Source organism: Sapajus apella, unplaced genomic scaffold (genome assembly GCF_009761245.1).
Source record: "Sapajus apella isolate SASKATOON/1434 unplaced genomic scaffold, GSC_monkey_1.0 scaffold35, whole genome shotgun sequence".
Classification (NCBI taxonomy): domain Eukaryota; kingdom Metazoa; phylum Chordata; class Mammalia; order Primates; family Cebidae; genus Sapajus; species Sapajus apella.
In genome coordinates, this window is record NW_022436975.1 from 9,466,786 (window position 1) to 9,472,898 (window position 6,113).

Genomic DNA, 6,113 nt, shown 5'->3' on the forward strand with positions numbered 1-6,113 from the left:
CACACACACACACACACACACACACACACACACACACACACACACACACACAAAATTACTGTTTTGCCAAAACATCTTTGAGATTGCCTAAATTCAGTTTTCTCATAGGGGCTGTTGTATTCTGCCAAACACAATGAATAGATATGAAGAAATTATAATTTTATTGAAAGACGGTACTTTAAAGAATTAGAAAATAGCAAAAGATGACATCTAATTAATTGTGTCATAAATGATAAATTACTGAATAGTTTTGAAAAGGTAAAGATCAATATGTAGTAGACTCAGAAAGCTCAGTAGACCCTTGACATGGGTTAGAGCTGAATTGTGTTCCCCTCTAAAATTCATATATTGAACTCCTAGCTTCCAGAATCTCAAAATGAGACTGCATTTGGAGATAGGCCCTTTAAAAAAAAGTAATTAAGGTAAAATGTGTTCATATGCTTGGGCCTTAATCCAATGACTGATGTTATTCTAAGAAGCAAAGATAAGGAGATGGCCAGGCCACAGAGAGGTGACACAAAGCCCAAGGAAATGATGAAGGCACAGCCTAATTTCTCCTTGCTGCTTACAGCAAAATGTGAGAGGAGAGAGAAATTGAAAGCATTGTTAAGCAAATAGAAGCTAGAATCTGAAGATTTGGAAAATTCTCAGGCTATCCACATGGCAACAGATGAAAAATTTTATCCTGGGGAGAAAAATCAAGTGTGTTGCCATTTGATAGATTACAGGTATGTGACTTCTGGATCCAATCAGCAATATCAGCAGAGGCCAGGAATAGAGATGGGAGTTGTACCCGCAAAAATGCCAACTTGGATTGAAGGTAAAGAGGATGAGACAAAGTTAAAGAAGACTGTCTGACTTCTGGGATTCTACAGAATAATCCAATACAGCTATTTGGCTGTAAACATGTGTAATCCTTCCAGAAAAAGCAAGAATGACCCAGAAGGCAGTCCAGATGTCCACAGAACTGCTACTGCCCCCCACCACAGGCCCAGAGAACACTGGCCTGGGGTAGAGTGCTGTCTCCTCCTAAATTCCAGAAGTATCAGGGCCACTGCCCAGAACTGGTGGGGGGTAAGCAGGATCTTTGCCCTGATAATCTCAGACGACAGAGCCACCCCAGTGAGCCTGGAGCCACAGAATTATTCCTGAGCCTTTACAATGTAATGAAATTTGACTTGCTAGGTTTGTGACTTGCTTGAGACCCATCACTTATTTCTTATTTCTGATTTTCCCCTTTTGGTATGGAAATGTCTCTCTTTTGGTATTTTAAAAGCACTATGTCTCATTTCGTAGATTCACAGTTGAGGAATTTTGCCTCAGAATAAATCATACTTCAAGAGACATTAATTTTCTCACAGTTCTGCAGGGCTTCATACCATCACCGCTCTGCGCCCTAATCTTTGCTTCTTAGAATAACATCAGTCATTGGATTAAGGCCCAAACATGGGAACACATTTTTGCTTAATTACTTTTTTAAAGGTCCTATCTCCAAATACAGTCATATTTTGAGTCGCTGGGGGCTAGGAACTTAACATACGAATTTTTATTACATTAATTTGTGTATGAGTTGAGGTCGAGTTCAAGGTTTATTTTTACTATATAGATGTTCAGTTTTTCTGCCTTCACTTATGGAACAGATTTGTTTTCCATGGAATTACTTTAACATCTTTGTTGAAATTAGTTTATTGTATAAAGAAAAATATTTCTGAACTTGATTCTGTCCTAGTAATATATTTGAATATTCCTATGATGGTCTTGGTTATTGATAATAGATAGTCTTCAAGACAGACAGTATAAACTCACAATTTTTGACTATTCTAGATTCTTTATAATGTGTTTGTTAATTCTTGATATTAGGGATATTCTGGCCACATAAAGCTAGATGGGAGGGGATTCACCTTTCACTATTTTCTAAAGAGTATACATTAGACTGTTTTTATCCCTTTCAAGTGTTTGACAATCAAATACTTCAGATTTGAAGAGGTCAGTGAGGAAAGAGTTTCACAATAAATCTGATTTCTTTAATATGTGTAGGCTTGCTTAGATTTCTATTTCATCCGTATAAGTTTTGACAGTTGTGTTTTTCAAGAATTTCTATTTTTATGCTGTTACCGAATGGCATAAAATTGCTCAAAATACTCCTTTATTGTCTTTTTAATGTAAGATCTGTTGCAAAATCTACTTTTTTATTTGTTATAATTTGTGGTTTTTTAAATAATAACTTTTTTTTTTAGTTTTCCTTTTTGATCTTGCTGGCATTCATTAATCTTTTTCAAAACTGAATTCTGGCTTTGTCGATTTCCTCTACAGTTTAACTATTTCCTATTTATTTGATTTATTCTCTATCTTTATTTTTTCAGGCCATTTATTTTGGGGATAATTTTAATAATTTTTTCTGCATTCTAAAAGTAGAAAATTAGATCAATTTTAATTTTTCTGAATTTCAAAATTATAAATGTCTAAGCATTTTTAGCTGCTGCCCACAAATTTTGATATATCAGTATTTTTCATTTTCATTATAATTTAATTCAAAATAATTTCTAATTCTTTCTGTGATTTGTTTGGCTCATGGTTTATTTATAGTCTGTTTTTAAATATCAAAATAATAGGTTTTTATTAAAATTTTATTGCTATGGATTTATAAAATAATCCTACTGATGTTAAAAAGCATACATTGTGAAATTTTATGCTATACCTTGCTTAACTTTCCATGTGCATGTGAAAAAGTATGAATTTTGTAGTATTACGTATACCATTTTACAGATGCTGGGTCAGGGTGGATTCTAAAATTACTAAAATTACTAAAATCTTTTTTTTTTTTTCAGTGAAAAATAACTTTTATTGAGACCCTGCCAGCTGTAAAATCTGTTCCTGGCATTAAGCTCCTTCTCCCTTTGCAATTCAGTCTTTCTTGCATGGTCCCATGATTGCTTTCTTATCCTCCGTGGTCTGGAAGTGGCCATGGCCAAACTTGGAGGTGGTGTCAATGAACTTAAGGTCAATCTTCTCCAGAGCCCACCGCTTAGTCTGCATCAGCAAGGACTTGCGGAGGGTGAGCACTAGCTTCTTGGTTCCCACCATACAGCCTTTCAGCATGACAAAGTCATTGGTCACTTCACCATAGTAGACAAAGCCACCCAGAAGGTTAATGCTCTTGTCAGACAGGTCATAGTCAGTGGAGGCATTGTTCTTGATTAGCTTGCTGTCCTTGATAAGGTACCCCTGGCCAATCTTATAGATCTTCTTGTTGATCTCAGTGTGGTGATGGTAGCTTTTCTGCCCAGCATGTGCCACAGAGAAGGCCACATGGGCAGGATGCCATGTCCCAATACAGGCCACCTTGTGTAGGCCTCAGTGAGTTTTGTGGGGCAGCTTCTTGGTGTGCCAACAACTGGTGACCCCTTTGTAGCCTTTGCCCTTAGTCACCCCAATGACGTTGATCATCTCATCCTGCCCAAACACTTGGTTCACAGTTACCTGCTGCTCCGGCCTCTCACAGGCCCAGTCCAGCTTCTTGGCCATAGTGCCTCCATTCACCTGAATCTCCATCAGGTGGGCCTTCTTCTGGTGCAGAGGAAGCAGACGTACCTGCGTGTGGGCAATGACGCGGATGACTTGGCAGTACTTCTTCATGCTGCTGAAGTCCCTCTCCAGTTCTTGCCATCCTCATCCTGCCATTTCTTGTAGCACTTGGTGAACGCCTCCTTCTTAGATTCATGCCAGTTCTTATAGAAACAACTCTTGCACTCATTGCTGATGTGCTCAGCGAAGACGGTCTTGAAGGTCCGGAGGCCTTGAGGAGTTTCCATGTAGTCCACAATGCCCACCACCACCATAGGTGGTGTTACAGTGGCTACACCTCTTTCTTGTTCACCTTGGATCCTGGCCTGTCAACGTCCCACATGATGTGGGTCATGCCAGCCTTGTATTCCAGGAAGGCTGTGAGGTGGACCGGCTTGGAAGGGTCATCCTTGGGAAGTCTTCACCTTCCCACAATGCCTACTGCTGTGCTTCAGAGGCAGGAAGCCCAGGGACCCATGTCTGGGAGCAGAGAACTTTTTGTGAGACATCAGGCTGGCATATCCCACCAGTAGAGCTAAAACCTTTTATATTATTCTAACTTTTATCTCATTACTCTATCAATTACTAAGGATCATATCTTGCTTTAGCTATATTACTTCATATATTTTTAAGCTATTAAATACTTATACATTTTTAATTGTTTTAGCTTTATGATTAACTGAATCTTTATCATTGTAAAGTGGCCAAACAATTCTTTTTCTGAAACCTATATTTTCTGTCACCAATATAGCCACCCAACTTTTTCATGATTAGTGTTTTCTAGATATATTTTTCTTTTTACTTTTAATTTATCTTTGTCATTGTATTTAGATTGTGTCTCTTGGAGATAACATACAAATAGGCCTTGCTTTAATATAGTCTGATAATTTCACTTTGTAATTTGATTTTATATCCATTTACATTCAATATAAATATTAATATGATATTATCAGCTTGCCATTTTAATTCCTATATTGGCATTTTAGGTAAATAATTTAGCAGTATCTTTAAGTGACAATTCTTTGAAATACAATATACTTTCTTAACTTACCACTCCTTTAGATTTAATATTTTACCACTTCCAAAAAGCCATCACAAAAGACCACATATTATATAATTCCATTCATAGGAAGATCCAGAATAGAAAAATTTACAAAGGCAAAGAGTATATTAGTAGTAACTTAAGCCTTTTGCATTTGTACAAAGGAAAAAGCTTTTGGAATTTTTATACAGATTACATTTAATCTGTATGTCACTTGGATCTTTGCTAGTCTTGACATCCTAACAATATTGTGGTTTTTGGTTTTTTTTTTTTTTTTTTTTGAGGTGGAGTCTCAGTCTGTTGCCCAGGCTGCAATGCAGTGTCACTATCTTGGCCAGGCTGGTCTCAAACTCCTGATTTCAAGTCATTCACGTGCCTCGGCCTCCCAAGGTGCTGGGATTACAGGCATGAGTCACCATGCCTGGCCTATCACATATTTTTAAGTTTTTAAGATTTTCTTCTGTTATTGATTTCTAGCTTCATCCCATTGTGGTCATAAAAATATTTTGTATGATTTTGATCTTTTAAAGTTTATTTTGCTACTTTTCTTGTGGCCTAACATATAGATTATCCTGGTGAATGTTCTTTTTGTTTGTGTTTGCTTGTTCGAGATGGAGTCTTGCTCTGTCACCCAGGCTAGAGTGCAGTGGCGTGATCTCAGCTCACTGCAATCTCTGCCTACTGGGTTCAAGCAATTCTCCTGCCTCAGCCTCCCGAGTAGCTGGGACTACAGGCGCGTGCCTCCATGCCCGGCTAATTTTTGTATTTTTAGTAGAGACGGAGTTTTACCATGTTAGCCATGATGATCTCAACCTTCTGACCTCGTAATCTGCCCGCTTCAGCCTCCCAAAGTTCTGGGATTATAGGCATAAGCCACTGCACCAGGCCTATCCTGGAGAATGTTTTATGTGCACTTGAGAAGAATGTGTATTCTGCCATTATTGGGAAAAGTGTGCTATACATGTCTGTTAGTCTAGCTGTTTTATGGCATTATTTACGTCTTTTATTTCTTTATTGATCCCAAGATGTTCCATCCGTTAATGAACATGATGCATTAAATCTTCTATTATTGTAGAACTATTTCTCCCTTCAATTCTGGCAATATTTATTTCATATGTTTTGAGACTCTGTAGTCTGGTGAATGCTGGTTTAATTCTTATATCTTTTCCAAGAATGCACTCTTTTGGCAACGTGAATATTTGTCTTTGTTTCTTATAACGGTTTTTAAATAAAAGTTTTTGGCTGGATTAATATATTCATATCAGCTCTTTTATGCTCACTGTTTGCTTTGAACATCTTTTTTATCCCTTCACTTTCAATCAATTTATCTTTGGGTCTAAAGTGAATCTCTTGGAGACTGCATATAGTTGGATGATGTTTTATTGTTGTTTGTTTCTTCCATTAGTCTCTGCTGTTTGATTAGAAAGTTTAATTTACATTTAAAGTAATTATTAATAAGGACTTACTTCTGCCATTTGCTATTTGTTTTCTATGTCCTATAAATATT

At 37.1% G+C, this 6,113-nt stretch overlaps 1 pseudogene; it reads right to left on the reverse strand.

Annotated features, from left to right (window-relative positions):
• Window positions 1–2,880: 2,880 nt before the first annotated feature.
• Window positions 2,881–4,840, reverse strand: LOC116563386 (annotated as a pseudogene).
• Between the last annotated feature and the right edge of the window lie 1,273 nt (window positions 4,841–6,113).